Source organism: Cryptomeria japonica, chromosome 3 (assembly GCF_030272615.1).
Source record: "Cryptomeria japonica chromosome 3, Sugi_1.0, whole genome shotgun sequence".
Classification (NCBI taxonomy): domain Eukaryota; kingdom Viridiplantae; phylum Streptophyta; class Pinopsida; order Cupressales; family Cupressaceae; genus Cryptomeria; species Cryptomeria japonica.
This window is the reverse complement of record NC_081407.1, coordinates 491327725-491344774: the sequence shown is the minus strand read 5'-3', so window position 1 is coordinate 491344774 and position 17050 is coordinate 491327725.

Here is a 17050-nt window from a genome sequence, read left to right as displayed (position 1 = left end):
TGAGGGCATATCGTTTGCATCTAGACTCCATTTTTTGCAAACGAGATATCATCGAAAAGATGATTCAGAGCTCTATCCATATATCAGGTCCAATTTTGCAGATTGATTAGCATCTCACTTTCTCTTCCTTCCAAAGTCATTAGTGACTTTCTGGCCCTATTCTACCCTCCTATGATCCGAGCTCCATCTTTCTTGTTACATGTCTCTTTTTTAGCATCATGGAGAAAATCATTCAGATTCGTAGTACCTATCATACCTCTCCCTTGTCAAAATTATGAGGGGGTTTCTACTGTTGGTGCTAATTCTTCCTTGGTTTCGCGTTGGAATTAGCTATGCATTCAGTACTTGTTCCTATGTACTAGGAGATGCAGCGTGACCATTTACCCATGCATTTCGTGAGATGGAACAATTACCATATCGACACTCTTGCATTCCTATTTATGGAGGTTATTTTTTCAGCATCATAGCAGTCATTCGATGACAGTGTTTGCAACTTCTTCATGCTTCAATGTTTCTTCATGCTTGTCTTTTTTTTCTCTTTTGGAGAGGAGTTTTGTTCCCATTTAGGGTTTTCTCCTTTGCTCTATTTTTGAGAAACTTGCATGTTTGTTTATGGGTACCTCATCAAGCTTTATGCCGGGACCCATCATGCATTCATCTTTGCATGCTTTTTCCTATATCTTTGCTTCTCTCCCAGTTGTGCATTCAGGGGAGAGTTGGAGTAAATTATTTATATATTAATTATTCACTTAGTTTCATTAATTCATTGAATAATCTATTATTTAGTTAATTGATTAATTATGAATAATTAATTAATATTTATCTCCATGCATAATGCAAACTATGCTTAGAATTTTGAGAGTTTCATGAATTAATTGGTTTATTTATGCTTTTTGTGCATACATGACTGATTCATGCATTCTTCTTTAACTCTTAGTCTATCTTGTAGACTCCACCATTTAGGGTTTCTATCTTTAGGGTTAGATTTCTTTATAAGGATGTCATATCCTTCATTGTAATCAAGCAATTTCAAAGCAATACATTCAATTACTATTAATTGTCTTCAATTATTCTTTGTTGTTCAATTCTCTCTTTATGTGTGACAGGTATTCTTGCAGAAGACAACTGGGCTTGTGGGATTCACATTTTAGGAATTCTAACACATACCACATTAGTACCTGCAAAACATTCAAAGTGTTAGTCCAAATGGTGGGCTCAAAAGCCTAAAAAATTATTTGAGGTTACAAATTTTGGCTCTTTGCTTATCACAAAAGCACTAGAACAAAGAACAACATCGCTATACTGACACAAAGTGCTAGAATATGCAACAAAAATGCTAAAATATAACTAAAGCGCTAAACTATTTAATAAAAGTGCTAAACTGTTTAACAAAAGCACTACACTAAAACAAAAAGATAGTTATAAGAAATAAAATGATAGTTGTAGAAGCGCTAAAACATAGCGCAAAAGCGCTACTACGAGCAACAAAGGCACTAATCCGTGTGAAAAAAACACCAAAGCACAACCTGTGCATGAAAATCTGCAAGTTTTAAAATATTCATTAAATAAAATTAACCTTTTAGTGTTGATTCACATCAGGTTCACCAATATGATGTACTGAAAATGGGGCATAGTCATAAACAAAGCTCAAGAGTCAATATGTTAGTTTCCAACCCAAAACTAGAACAAATGAACTATTCCTCCAGAATGCATATCAAAAGAGATCAAGCATACAAAATGAAGCATAAAAAAAATAAAAGAGAGAAGAAACTCCCTAAAATGCTCCCATGTCGCTTGATAGTTCTCCCTTATTCTTTTCCTCTCCAAGATCCCAATGTGTGAGTGTAGCTCTTAGTTTAGCATGAAGCCATGGATGTCAAATGAGGTATTGAAATGGTTGAAAAATGAAACACTAATGCTATGATAATGCAAAAGAGTGATATTGCTATGAGAACGCTTAAGTAAAATTTCTATGCAAGTATAACAATGATGCTAAAAATGCTTCCTCCTTTGCTTGAGGAATGAGGCTCCTTTTATAGGCAAAATAGTGAATTGGAGGGTCAAGATTGACTTGGCTTATGGAGGGCTAGGATTGCATAAGAGAGGCATGATCCTTAATCCATGTTTGCAACTTACACCAATGCAATGTTGATAAGTGGCAACATGAGAGGGCTTGAGAGAAAAGGGAAGAGGCATTAAATGCCTGAGAAGACATGATGGTTACCCTAGGGGGTTTGGTTAGGGTTAAGTTAATGGATAAAGCTTTTATCCAAAGGATAAACTCTTGTGCAAGGGTTAAAGGGATAACCATGGTCAAAGTAACAAATTATTAAAGAGACCCATGGGTTAAAATGATGGTTAAGTTAGAGAGATATTCTCTAACTAAGGGCCGAAGGTTTAATGGTTATGTAAGAGTCTTACATGCTTTGGAAGACTTTGGAGGTTAACTTGTTAAAGAAATAAAGCCTTTAATGCTTTATGAATACTTTACATGTTTTTGAGAAGTGACCCCTTCTTAAGGAATGTGCAAATGTTTAGGAGGGAATTAGGCTAATTAGAATAGATTAGGATATTCTAGAAGAAGGGATTAGTGGGCAAGTGGATTTGTAGGAGAATGCAAGTGGGGGGATTTTAGGATTAGAAATGTGAAAGTGATTAGAAGGGGGTTTAGGATAATTAAAATGGCTTATAAGAATCTAGAAGGAGGTTAGTGAGCAAGTGGGCTTGGCAAGTGGGTGAGGATAAATAGGTTCTTTTTGATTAAATGATTTATTTAATTAAAATAGCTGATGCAACTTGAATTTATAAGAGGGTGCAAGTGGATGGGGAATTTTAAATAAATATTGATTTATTTAAATAGGGATTTGATTAGGGTTTTTAAATAAATGTTAATTTATTTAATTGAGAGGAAAGGGGAAATTAATTTTTTTTATTAATTTATTTAATATTTAGAATATAGTTAGTAATTAAATAAATTCATGAATTTTTTTTAATTAGAATAGAAGAATAGGATGAGATGAAATGTAAATTTAGTTACTAAAGGAATATTAGTGCATTAAATAAATATTAAATATTTATTTAATTAGTAGACAAATTTATTTGTCTATAATTAATTATAATTATTTAATCCCTTTCTCCAAATTCTCTAATTACATTAATTTTTTAATTTATTTAATTACTACGTGTGAGTGAAATAAATTAATTTTATTTAATTAATGACCCCACTTAACTCACTAACTAACTTATTAATATTTCTCTCCACTCAACTCTTCCTTCTCCTTTTAGTTAACTCTTCCACTTTCAAATTTCTCTCCCACTTATCTCTCTCACTTGCTAATTTGTCCTCTCACTTAAATTTTTATTTCCTGTACTTGCAAATAGTAGTTTTGTGTTGAAAATAAATAGTTTCTCTAGTTATTTTCAATTAACTCATCCTTTACTCCACATCCGAATGACAAATTTGAGTGTCATTTGATTATGACCAAAATCAATTTTAGGCATTGAGAAAAATCTAAATCTTCTATTTAAACCAATCAAATTCTCATTTTCAATAACCACACTTTGAACCACACCTTTGGTATCTTCAAATTGTAATCACATCATGCTTTAGAATTTGCTTCATGCACATAATTTTTGAGAGCCATCATACAATAAGATTTTAAGAGGAACAATGGAAATTTTGAATTCAATGCTTGGTATAATTTATTTTAATTTTCATATTTATGCATTATGAATTCCTTCTTCATTGGTTGAGTAGGGTTATTTTGCATTGGATTTGGAGTTTCATAATTTCTCTAAAGTTCTTTGTAGGTATTTCCCATTTTTCCTTTCAACATTGCTAACCAATAAAATTATCTTTTCTCGAGATGTAATTTTTAGGGAACTTAATGTTATTTCTGATCCTGAATAGCCAAAAGAAAAAGATAAAGAAAAGGGAGTGCATTTTGAAATTAAGCATGAAAGTACACAAAGAACAGAGAGACGAACATGAGGATGAGGAAGAAGAAGATAAGGGTTCAAAAATAGTTATTGATCAAATCGAAGAACCAAAAGAGGTTGAGCAAGATCAAGAACAACAAGAGCCACATACTCTTATTCTTAGAAGGTCCACAAGACAACAAAATCCAGTTGATAGGTATAGACCACTAGATTTCCATTGTATATTTTCTTTATTAAGTACTTATGATGAACCTAGAACCTATAGGGAAGCTATTATTGCAGATAATTGTGGTTCTTACCAATAAGCCATGCTAGAGGAGATTATGGCATTAGAATCATGTGATACATGGGATATTGTTTGCTTTCCCCAAGGAAGAAAAGCCATTGGTTGAAAATGGGTCTACAAAAAGAAATTTGGAGCAAACGGTTCATTGAAAAAGTACAAAGATAGATATGTAGCTGATGCAGGGACTTCATGAGGTCATAACTTTTGACTTGGTTGTTCGATTGGGCTGAAATTTTACGTGGACGTGTATCTTGAGGAGTTTATTGGATTTCCAACTAAACCTAGTTTGGTAGGGCCTCAAAAAATTCAATTTTTCAGGGCCAGATTCCTTCATCTAAGGCCTCAAAATTGGCTTTTACTTTCTTTTTTGGGTTTTTTAGAAAGTTGGCTTTTTAGTTAATTTTGAACTCATAATCTTTATGGGGTTAGAAATTTGGAAATTTGTGCCATAGGAATGTTTTTTAGATTTCCAGAAGATTTTGTGATTTTTGGGATAGATTTGAAAATTTTCATAAGTGGCAAATTTCGAATTTTGTAAAAAATTTGCCCAAAAAGGAAATTTTTGGTTGTTTAAAATAGGGACTTTTAAATTATAATAGTAGAATGGTTGGAGTTTGTAGAGGATAATAATGAAGAATATTTGATCCAGACTTGTGTTTATTTCCGATTATCCTTTATTAAATTGATTATGTTTTAACTGGCTACATCAGTAGCTAAGGGCTACTCCTAGAAAGAGGGATTTGATTTTGGTGAGATTTTCTCTCTTGTTGCTAAATTTTTGTCTATTAGATTGCTTTTATCTATTTTTGTAGCTAATCATTTTGAGATTGAGAAATTGGATGTTAAAACTACTTTTTTGCATGGAGACTTGGAAGAGAAAATTTATGTACAAAATCCTAAAATATTTAAGGTAAAAGGAAAGGAACACTTGGTTTGTAGGTTAAAATGATCTTTTTATGGTTTAAAAAAGTGCCCTCAAATGTGGCATCAAAAATTTGATTCATTTGTCATGAAATTGGGTTTTTTAAGAAGCGAAGAAGATCACCATGTATAAATTAAATGTATTGATGATCATATTCTAATCATTGTCTTGCATGTGGATGATATGCTACTTATCAACAATTTTAAGGCAATTGTTAGTGAGCTAAAAGATCAACTTTTAGGAGCATTTGATATGAATTATTGGGAGCTACAAGGTATATACTTAGTATGGAAATCAAAAGAGATTGGGTAAACAAGTATGCTGACACTATATTGAACATATTTAGTATGCAAGGTTATAAACTAGTGAGAATTCCTTTATATGTTGCACTAATATTTTATTTGATATGTATCCCAAGAATGGTGATGATTTAGAGGATATGTCTAATGTCTCTTATGCTAGTGTTCTAGGAAGTTTAATGTATGCAACAATTTAAACTAGACCAGATATTGCACAAGTAGTGAGAGTTTTAAGAAGGTTTATGTTTAACCTTGGTAGAGAACATTGAAATCATGTTAAAAGAGTGTTTACATATTTGCAAAGAAATTCTGATTATTGTTTAGAATATTATGGGACTAACATTGTGGACAAGACATTAGATGTACAAAGATTTGTTGATGTAGATTGGGCATGCGACATGGATAGTCAAAGGTCCACACGTTGGTATGTGTTTACTTTGTTTGAAGGAGTTGTAAGTTGGATGAGTAAGGGGTAGCTTATGGTTGCTTTATCCACTATTGAATTAGAGTACGTGGTTGCTACCCATGTTTCTAAGGAAGCAGTATGGTTATAGAGGTTGTGTGAAGATATTGGTTTTGATTACAAGATAATTAAGATTGGTTGTGATAGCCAGAGTGCAATTCATTTAGCTAAGAATCCTATGTATCATGCATAAATTAAAAATGTGGATGTACAATGCCATTTTTCATGATTTGATTGAAAATGAAGAATTTGAGTTGAAAATATTGACACTCAAGAGAACGTTGCAGTTTATCTCACTAACCATGTGAGCATAAAAAAGTTTGCTTGGTGCAAAAAGATTACATGCCTTGTTTCTTATTGTAGCCTAGAAATGTGAACAACCTGAAAGACTATTAATTAAGCTACCACAAACCTAAGATCTTATAGAAAATCCAAATCACCAATGAAACAAATAACAGAAGTGAACTAAAACTAGTAAACCTCCATTTTTTTATCCCATTGTGTCCTATCACCTTATGCTCTTGTTTGCTTAAGTGTTTTCTCTTAGATTTGCACTAGTTTGCTTCAATATAACAAAGATGAATGGATTGTGGTATGAAAGATGACTATATGGAAAATGCAACTATGCTAAATAAGTGATATGTTATGTTGTAATGAAACTAAACTTAAGCCTAAGGCACATTCTTGATTTTCTCAAATGCTCTCTAAAATGCTTGATTTCTCTAAGATTGCTTGATGATGACTAGCCTCAAAATGCTAGAAAATGTTTCTGTCTAGAGTCTTTGTAGGAGAAAAATCATACATGGAAATGATCAACTATTGAGAGTGAATCTCAATAGAGGGGAGGGCTGAGAAGAATTATTTGGAATGCGAGAGAAAAAAAGGGAAGATGTTCCTCCTACAATGACAAGATGTAGAACAAGGCGAAAGGAGAAGCCACATGGCTATTAGAATCAGGGATCATTGAGAGGGGGGGGGGAGTGAATCAGTGATCTATCGGAAGTCAAATCCACAAAATTATTCTTTATCCACCAATTAAAAATGCATAACAAAAAGGAACATAAACATGCAACAAATAATCCACAAATCCACAACACCAGAATTTTTACGTGGAAACCCAAAAAGGGAAAAACCACGGTGGGGTTGAAACCCACAATATTCATATACTATGGCCAGGAGTACATAAATATTATATAGATGGGGAATGCACTTGCATCCAAGCTCACTTCTCAATTATAATTACTCAGAAGGCTACAACCTTCAAGGAAGTCTGATTGACTTACAATTTGATTACAATGAGGAAATACAAGAAATGAACTCTCAAGTAGTATCTGACAATGCAAGAATGAATTCCGGTTAAGCACTGAATCTCTGATTATCTTTTCTCTACTGAATACTCTGTTTATGTCTCAGTTAGCTACTAGATTGTCTATAAGCAAAGTGTGAACGTGTAACTGTGCTCAATCGCCCCAAAATGGATCACCACGCAATAATATTACTACCAAAACCAATCACCAATTTGATCTTATATACTGGGTCTTAGCACAAAAGTAATTTCCTTCAAGTCGACTTCAAGAAGTGTAATGTGTAGCTCCAAGTCGGCTTCAATCTCGAACAAAACATAGCACCAGACCAAAAGAGTGTATTCACATGCTTCCTAAGGATCTTCCCATTCATCAAGAACACGAAATAAACCACCAAAATTATTGCAATCATTGGAAATTATTCTGGACCAAAACATCACCGAGATACCCTATTTTACTGGTTAACTCTAGCTTTCGGATAAGATGAATCATGACCACTAGATCGAGTCTTCAAGAAGAGTTTCCATCAATGAAAACCCTAGACCATAAATCAAGCATCGAAGATCACTAGATGAGTGTCAATTGCCAACAATGGCATGATGCTAACCTTGACCTAAGATGAAGACCTAAGAATATATGATGGTTGGAGATAATCTAGGCTTTCCAAGACAATCAGAATCAACAATCTAGGGATGCTAGAGAAAATTTAGGTAGGACAAGTGGACCTTGAACAAGTTGATGTGGATAAAACCACCACCTAGGATGTAGATGTGATGGAGAGAATATAGAAAGTAGGAGAGGACACCTAAGTTTCCTCCTCCTTTTGACTAGGACTAGAAGTTGAAGATAATTGAAGAAATTAAATATTTAAAAACATTTAATTTAATTAGCCACTTGGTTGTTGAGATGGCATGATGACATGAAAGAGAATATGATGTGGGATTTAGATTGAAGAACTTAGGATAGATGATGAATTAAATAATCATAGAATTATTTGATCAAGATGAACTTTAGGAGAAATGATGAAATTTAATTAAATAATAAATATTTAATTGATAGATTGACTTAGAAGAATATGAGACATAAATAAAATTAATAAACTTTTCAATTTATTTATTGATAAAAGAATAAATTTATTAAATAAATAATAAATTATTTAACTACGTCTAGTCATTTTTAGGTGTATACATTTTTCCCTTCTTTGAGAATGTGTTGGAACAACGTTGTTTCAAAGAAAAATAATCAAGTCTCTAATTGCCCCTAATAGTTTGATATTAATGATCTGCCCCCTCAAGAGATAGATTGGTGATAAATTTTGGTGAAACAAACGATCTCACAAAAATTAAAATAATTTTGGATGAAGAAATGTGTGAAAAAGATGTCGCCAATGATATAAAAATTTTCCCCAACACTACTTTACCATCAGACCTCCAATTAAGTTAAATTGAGCTACATATAGCATTGGGAGGCCCACTTCCAACTCATTTGCACACTTGGAGATTGAGGAGAAAATTGTGGATTGTCTTTTGATTGCAGAATAGTGTTGTCAACTATCAGAATGGTGATCCCCTACCACAACCATCGATTTGCGTACGTTCACAGATTCCAAAGGCTGCTCGAGTATGGTCCCTCAATATGTACCCTGTACCCACTTCGTACTTTTGAATTTAATGTTTTAAGGTCAAAATTTGAATATTTTAGCACTAAAATTAGTTTTCCAGATTTCAAAATTTCTTTTAGTGCTTTCATCTTGTCTTTTAGCACAATTGTTAGTTTTTCTAGCGTTTATGTTTTTTTAGAACTTATGTTGCTTATTTTAGCACTTTTCTTATGTTTTTTGGCGCTTTCATTAGATTAGCACATATGATCATTTTTTTAGCTCTCTTGGTTGATAGTTTAGCACATAGGGTAGATTTTATAGTGCATAATATATGTCTTTTAGCACAAATAATTTTTTAGCGCTTTTGTGAATTGAACTAGTGCATTTATTGTTTATATTAGTGCATATGATGATCTTAGTGCACATGTAAGTTTTGATAGCTCTTTTAGTACTGGTTTTAGTGCTTTCACATTTTATTTTGGTCTCAAGATAGTTGTTCAATGTTTTTGGGAATTTGGATAAGATAGTTACATAATTTAGATGATTTGGATAGATGAGTTGAAGTCATGATTATGATAGCCATTGATAGGGGCTCAATGAGATTGATGCAATTTTAAAAGAGCTGATAGGATAGGAAACTATATACCTAGATATATTTGATTAGGATAGATGCAACTAGAGCTTATGATTGATGCCTGTAGTGTTGATTAATTTTCAAGAGGAGTTGGATGTTCTGATGTCTCGGAAGTGATTCCCGAAGATGATGTGCCTATGACCCAATTTAGATGATGCAACTAAAGCCTGCATTGATGCCTATGGATTGAGACATCTCTTGTACATGCATAATATCAAGGCAAACAAGGGTTTACTGACAACACTTGTAGAGAGATGATTCAAGGAATATAACACTTTTCATTTACCTACCAGTGAGATCAGTGTGACACTCGAGGATGTCTAAAGGATTCTACACATCTGATTACTGGGGAGTTAGTGTAGTATGATCACCATTAGATGGAAGGTACAACAACACTACATAGGGTATTTGATGATGAGAACATTGGAGGTGTAGAGATCATATGGGTAGACATGATTCAGTACTATAAGCCTTCACCCTTGATTTTGGCAGGTTTGATTGGAGGTTTCATTTGTCTGGATAGGAGATCTCATAGATTATCAATTGGATGGGGCTAGATTCTGGAGCAGATGCATAGGACTCGGTATGCATGGGACTGTAGACACCTGCAATTTTCCTACCTAATTAAATAAATATTTTATTTATTTAATTAATTCATTTATCCTTTTCTAGTCTTTCCCTTTTTAAATAAATATTTTATTTATTTTAATTGGTCCCAGTTCTTCTATTAATTAAAATAATATTTTTTTATTTAATTAATTAATTAGCCTTTTCCCTTCATGACACATGTCATTTATCTTTTAATTTTTCTTCTACCTACCCCCTTCATATTTTATTATTTCTTCTACCTACTTTTTAATCTTAGCTGACCATTTATCCTTTTCACCTCTTAATCTTATCCCTCCATTTTCTAAAGTGTCTTCTATATAATAGGATTCTTTCATCCTTTGAATCCCAATCAACTATACAATCCTAATGCATCTATCAGGTCTTCTTTCTTGTAATCAACTGACTTCACAACCACAATCCGTTCTTTGTTGAGCTCTTGTGCATCTGTAGAATCTAAGAACAAATATATCAAACAAGATCAATGGAGATAAGAGACAATGGAGATCAACCCTACTTGGCATGCGAATGGTATTATTGTTTTATTTATTGATTTTCATGTTCTTAGGTTTCTTCATTGGTGCATGGTGAATGCTTTTTTTGTAGAACTAGGTTTTTTTATGTGGTCGGATCTTTGTGATTTTGTAGTAGTTTGTCACCATCATTTTCACCGCACACATTTTGGCATGCCCGGTGGGACTCTTGTCCCTTAGTTTTCAAGACTTATTTGCAATTTTAGTCTTTTTTGTCAAGTTGCAGGTCGGATCAATGACAATTATAGGCGATACCGTATTTAAAAATCATCTTTCTGTGTCTACGATTTTGTTTTGTTCTTTGTTTTGTAGCTTTTAGATCTTTTTCACATCTACATCAATTATTTCTAGTTCTATGAGATACAATACCATGTCTAAATTTTATGTCGCGTTTGTGCACCTTATAATCGCATTTGAGTCATACTTCTGCATCTCTGGCTCTCATTTCTACGTCTTCGTTCAGATTTAGTACATGAACTTCAAAATATTTTCATTGCAAGTTTTAGATCAGATTCACATATGTGTTTAGTATTGTTGTGTCTATGTAAGGTATAACCACGTTTCTATTTTGCATTTTTTAGTTTTCAATTTTCAATCTTGATTCTTTCCTTTTTTTTGAGGTTTTCAGATCTGGTTACGCCCTAACCCCTTACTTGGACTAACAAAGTGGTGCAACTGTTTAAAGAGAAAAAACATATTGTTGAAGGCCTCCTTTTTCACATTTCAATTTGAATTTTTTAAAAATTAACCTAACAAGTGTGCTTGCAAGTGGGGGTGATTATTAAAAACTACCAATCATTTTGTTACAGGGGTAATCTTAGTGTGTGTCTTTGCATTTCAATTCCTAGCTTAATTAGGTTCAAATGTTTTCATTGATATTTTTCTTTATTTTTTTAGGGTTAATTAATCTTGTTTGAAGTATCTTGTGCCTCTTGGCATGTTTGTGTTTAGGTTAGAACCCTAGAGGTGATAGAAATAGTATCCTCTCTCCTTGCCTTCTATTGGACCTTGGGTGTAAGAGAAATTGTTATTATATTTTAGAGGGTTTGCCTCCCATATGTGAGAGGGAATGACCCAAGCAATAATGGGCTAAGGCCAAGTCTTCACGATAGGTGCTAATTGCCTACCTACGTTGACTTCCCCAGTACCTGTGTTCTACAGGAAGGAAGCCTCTTGAGGGAGAGAGAATATATGGATGCCCAAAAGAGAGTCCCATAATAAAAATCCTTTGTTTTAAAGGCCAAAATCCCTACTTTTGATGGTTCAGGGTGTGCAGATTGTACCCCATAGATACCCCTCATGTACCCTTTTATGTTGAGATAAGAATCCCTCAATTGATCTTTGGTCTTTAAGGTAAGAGAATTTGGTATGCCTGAGAAGTGAGTGCCATGATGGGGGAGCCATTGCTACCAGAATCTCTAGATGTTTGCTTGTTTGAGGTATTTCTATGTTGTGGAGGCCCCATTGAATGGTTTCTCTTTCAGCCTAAGATTGTGCATATTTTCAAGTGCTTTCAAGTTGAACATACATATACACAACAAAAACTTGACAAAACACCTTTAGACTATGTATCTTCGTTATTCATTGTGTTTTCTTGCCATAAGACAATTGTGTTTGTGTTTCACAAACTAAGAAATTATCAAAGAATCAAAAAACATGTCTGTGTCAAATGAAACAACATTTGTGTTCAAAAGTCACGTCTATGTTGGGCAGAATCATGTATTTGATTCTTCAAAAACTTAAAGAATATTGCATAAACTAGTTAAAACATGTCTACATTATGAAAAGGCATCTGCGCAACATATTACCATGTCTAAGTTGCCTACAATTGTGTTTGTGAATTCAACAATTATCGACAGTGGGAAAATGCATATGTGCAAGGCAGCACCGCTTCTGTGTAAATTGAACATTATCATTATCAATTTAAATCATGTCTATGCATTCAAAAATTGCATTTGTGAGGGTTAAAACTGCATCTATGAACTCATGGTGCATCTGTGTTTTGAGATCAAAAGAGCTTCTAAGGAAGATTCCTATAAGGCTTCATTTTTATTCAACCAATATTTATCATGGATTTGACACTCAATCATCTACAATCCTCATACACACTTTTCAAACTATAATCAAAAGGTTTCTTTGTGGTCCTAATCATATATTGCAAACATATTACAACATATCACTAGGTGGTGTTGTATTAGGTCTATCATCTTGGGTCCCATTTGGTTCTCTTTAGTCAAGGTCAACTTACTTGATCAAGAGATCTATCATCTCTTTGGAAGTCACACCTTACTTTAGATCACATATCTTGGACTTACATTTGTTGGACATTGCAAGACAACCCTAGATTCTTGTTTTCCATCTTATATCCCTCCTTGTCTTCCATAGTCTTCACATTTTCTTCCATTTTTCATTGTAGCCAAGGTTTAGTTAATGGTTGAAACTCATGCACAAAATTCTAAAAGATAAGCCAAGGAAGCTCTAATATCTCTCAACATGACTACCTATGAGTTTAAAGGAGATGAATTTTACAACCCATTTGAAAATTGCAATAATATACCAAACAATGACAATGAGAATAACAATGATAATGATAATGACAATGACAATGCATCCATCACTTCCACATATGTCGAAGAGACTATAATTGATCCAAGGTTCAATATAATAGTTGAAGAAATCATGAGAAGGGATCATCAACATTTTTTCAAGTCATGGCACAAAGTGGAACAAGATTAGCTCATGATTTTGATGTGTCACAAATTTTAGAGGATGGTCCAAATCAAGTGAATCGAGTAAATGCAAATCCTAGAAGGAATAATGCTAGTAATAGGAGATAATATTTCATGCCTGAGTCACCCTCATCCTTATTTCAAAAACCTGAAGTCACCAACACTCATACTCACACTAATTTTGCTAAGAACTCTCATGAACAACCCTGTAGTCACCCTCTTGCATGGAGGAGAAATACTCATATACATGATAGCAACCAAGATCATATCAATGCCTATAATTATATCCTAGGGAACATTAAAAATCATGACACAAAGAGACCCTATGTCAGATTTGGGGGAAATACTCAAGATCATTCTTATGATACCTCTTATCCTCATGGTCATGACATGTTTAATCGACCTAGACCTATTGCTCCTCATTATAATACCATATCAAGTGGCCCTTAAACTACTTATAATATGTTCCCCCTCCATATGAGCACATATATGATCAATACCATCCATACATTCATTATATCCCTCCTCCTCTATCTGGTGGCTTAGGCATGGAACTAAATCAAAGAGATAAGACACCACCGAAGAATGACTTGTAACAACAAATCAAGGATTTGCAAAAACAATTGGTAAATATGAATGCACTAAAGCAAGAGTATATAATGAAGGATATATGTTTGTATCCATTTGATAGAAGTATTCTAATGCCTCCTTTTCCTCCACATTTTGTAACAACAAAATTTGACAAGTACAAAGGCAAGGGAGATCCTAAGGTACACATAAGAGAATATTTTACTGCTTGCATTGAGGTAGAAAGAGAAGAAACATACTTGATGAGATTGTTCCCACAAAGTTTAGGTGGACAAGCTATGGAATGGTTCTCCCAACTTCCACTTGGAATCAATTCATGGAGTGATTTAGCATAAGATTTCATACAATATTGAAATGGATGTATAAGTGACTACTTTGTGCAATACCAAACAGAAAAATGGAGAATCATTTGCATCATTCTTACAGGGATGGATTATTGGAAATATGCTGGATTTGGTTAAGTATTGTCATTGATGTCAACATTGTATCCCGGTTGGAGACTATCTCGGTTAGTCTTGGTGATCTTCTTGGTTTTGGCTGTGATTCCGATCCAGTATGATCAGACCTCTGGAATCAGTTTTGGATGCTTATTTTGATGGTTATATGCTTGCTATATTCTGGTGGTTTCATGGTTTGGTTATCACTTTTGGTATTTCCAGTCATCGGTTGGTTTGTGCCTTTATCAACTAGCTTTTGGCTTTATCGGCTTCTGGCGTTCCCAGTTAGCTTTACTGGTATATTGTTTTGGTGACTTGGTCAGTGGATTTTGGTTCTATCTTATGGAATCAGTTTCTTTCATGCTATTGGTGCTTCTTGATCATCTCCCGAGCATTTGGTGACTTTGCGTTGGATGGTGTGCTATTATGGTAGTCCTATTTGGACCCGGTTAAACTTTCATCGAGGGTTTCTACCGGCAAGTGAAGCGTGTTGGATTTTGGTCTTAGCAGAATCCCCGATGGATATAATTATTTGGTTACTTGTTTTAGGTCCTTTCTATATAATGTAAATCATAATATTGGTCTGGTGGCATCATGTGATGTAATTTTTGTAATTATGGGTTTATGGGTTTAGGGTTTAGCCAACCTTGTCAATAAGGTTGATGATCTATATTTATAGGCGACTTATTCATGTAATTTGGTATGCGATGGTTATGGTTGGTTAATTCTGCATTATCAGAGAAATAATTAAGTGTGAATAAAGTCATATCATTCAAGTGAAGGTTGGAAAGGTTTTGTATTGCAGAGCAGACATCAGTGCTTAACCAGAACTGTATCAGGCATTAGTAGATGCTACTTTCATAGTTCATTATTTTTCGGATTGTAGTCTGATGTTTTTGTAAGTCAGTGAGACTTCCCTTTGTGATGTAGTGAGCTCTAGGTTATTGGCCTTTCTACATGTACAAACCCCTTTGTAATTATTTACAATACTACTGCAGAGTATTCATCTGATTGTGGGTAGGGTTTCCCACCATGGTTTTTCCCTTTCTAGGTTTTTCACGTTAAAATATTGTTGTTATGTTTTTTATGCTTTCATGTTATATTCTTCATTGGGTTGTGCTCCGGTTTAAGGTTTATAATTGAATTAACTACCATTATTGTTAAGTAAACTGATTCACCCCCCCTCTCAGTTTACTGCCAATATCAGTTCATTCCAACATGGACAAGTCTTGCTATTTGATGTTCTTGTGATATCCCACAAAAAAAAATGGTGGAAATGTTCACTCAAAAATTCAATAAAGACATTGGATATGAATTAAGAAAATCTTATTTGTCCACTTTTAAGGAAGTCATTGAAAATGGATTGGCAATTGAGAAAGTTCTTATTAAACAAGACACCATTAAACTATTTAGGGATAATAAAGATGAATCCAATGGGAAAGATAAACCCCACTTTTGGAACAAAAACAAAAACATAGTTAACAATGGTGTAGTAGATGCAAATATGGTGAAACCAAAGATGACTTTCCCGAGTAAAAGTTCATCTAGTTCCAATAATCAAGTGAATTCTCAGAGGCCATCAAAGCCTCAAAGAAAATACACTCCATTGGGAGAGACAATTGAGACAATATTTAAGAAATTGGTTGTGTTGTCCTCAATTTCAGCACAGCCAAAATCGTGAGGCAACCCTATGAAATTGGTCCATTTCATACCTCATGCCCTCCGGTAGAGCTTGATCGGCTCCATCGATTAGCTCATTTAGCTTTTCGCTTTTCATTTTTATTGTTTTTAAGTTCTTTTAGATTTGCAGTTTTACTTGCAGGTCAGACTTTTAAGGGTTCTCTCTTTTTGAAGGAATTGTACATCGGACTTTAAAGTCCGATGTGCATAGTTGTGGTCCTTCTCTTTTAGATCAAACTTTAAAGTCCGACGCGCAGGGTCTTTGTCCTTGCACATCGGACTTTAAAGTTTGATGTGTAGGTTGATAGCAATGTTTTGCATGTTGGACTTTAAAGTCTGACTTGCAAGAGGTTTAATCCTGCATGATGGACTTTAAATTCCAACATGCATGGCGTGATGAAAAATAAATGAGGGCATTAATTGCTAATTTGGGGTTATTTATTTAAGTTTTGTGTTTTGATTTTTCATTTCATTTGCTAATCTCGCGTGCCCTCCTCCTTTTTCCTCCATTTTGGCTCACCTATCTTGCACATTTATTGGATTTTCATCGGATTTTCATCGATCATGGCGGATTGAGGTAGGCTTTTTGTTTTTCATTTCGAGTTTTTTCCTTGCAATGTACCCTCTTTTCTTCTTTTTCGTCGCCCCCTTTATTTTGGGTTTTCATTTTTAAAATTGGAGCACGTCGGGTTTTTGAAATCTGACTGCTCCCAATCTTTTCTTTACCCCTCTTTCTTCATCTTCATGTGGGATTTTAAATCCTGACATGTAGGTGAAGGAAGATCTCCTACATATTGGACTTTAAAGTCCGATATGCGGGAGATACCCTCTTGCTAACAAGTCGGGTTTTGAAACCTGACATGTTAGCAGAAGGGTTAAACCTCTTGCATATCAAACATTAAAGTCCGATATGTGAGAAGAGTTTGTCTAATTGACATGTTGGGTTTTAAAACCTGACATGTCAATTGGTTTTCCTTCCCTTGCACATCAGACTTTAAAGTTCGATGTGTTGGTCTTTTTCACTTGCACA